We start from the raw sequence: 951 nt of genomic DNA on the forward strand, positions 1-951 counted from the left end.
CACACCAAGAACGATAATTATAAAGATAACGATATTAGCGTCCACACCAGCGGATGATATCGTCTGTTCATTCCAAGCGCACGCTCCTCTGCCGCTTTAAATTCTCAAGCTCGTGACAGCAGGATTGATTCTGATTGGCTGTCAATGTTTTTATCGTTCATCAGCTGGAAAGAAACGTTCTGAAAGTGATTCCAACGATATCGTTTCTCCGTGCCTTTATCGTTATAGTTGTGGTGTGGACTCTGCTATTCTTTAATATTGAGAACGATTTTTAGAACTATATATTTATCATTATCTTTATAGTTATCGTTCTTGGTGTGAACGGGGCTTAAGTCTATCCCTCACAGTTTTCATCTGCGTTAAATTCCATATGGCATCTAATCTGACTAAGGTCTATTGCGTAATAATTATTTGCGATTTTAAGCATAAAAATACATACAAATATTGGGAAAATAATCAATGTATAACTTTTTATTCAGCATTTAATGAAATTTAAGTATATTTATGATTTGCATTTCACATCCGCCATCTTGGATTTTTTTTTACGAAGCTTGTCGCAATGCATTCTGGGATTGCTTTATTTGTAAAATATAATTGATACTTCCTTAAATTTTAAAAGGCAGTTTATTTAGCTGTTATTCGCACTGTAAATTTTTTTTTCAAAGGTTATTGGAGTAGGTTTTACAAGAAAATACCATTTCAGGTTTTCTACTTCAAAATGTCATGTTCAATTGCCATTTCTTTGTAATTTATTATAATATCTACTAGCAATTTCGGAGTGAAAATTGTTTCTACACCAATTTTTTTGTTCAGTAGGTGGCTCACTAGGTTTTGGAACAGGGCTAGTGTTAGCATGCTGGATCATTCATGTGTGCTGGCGAGCTTTTAAACACTTATACTAAGCTATGAGCAGCAAAATAGCAAAAAGTGAAAGCTTGAACAGGACCGTTT

This window comes from Sinocyclocheilus rhinocerous, unplaced genomic scaffold (genome assembly GCF_001515625.1).
Source record: "Sinocyclocheilus rhinocerous isolate Xijiao unplaced genomic scaffold, SAMN03320098_v1.1 scaffold2873, whole genome shotgun sequence".
Classification (NCBI taxonomy): domain Eukaryota; kingdom Metazoa; phylum Chordata; class Actinopteri; order Cypriniformes; family Cyprinidae; genus Sinocyclocheilus; species Sinocyclocheilus rhinocerous.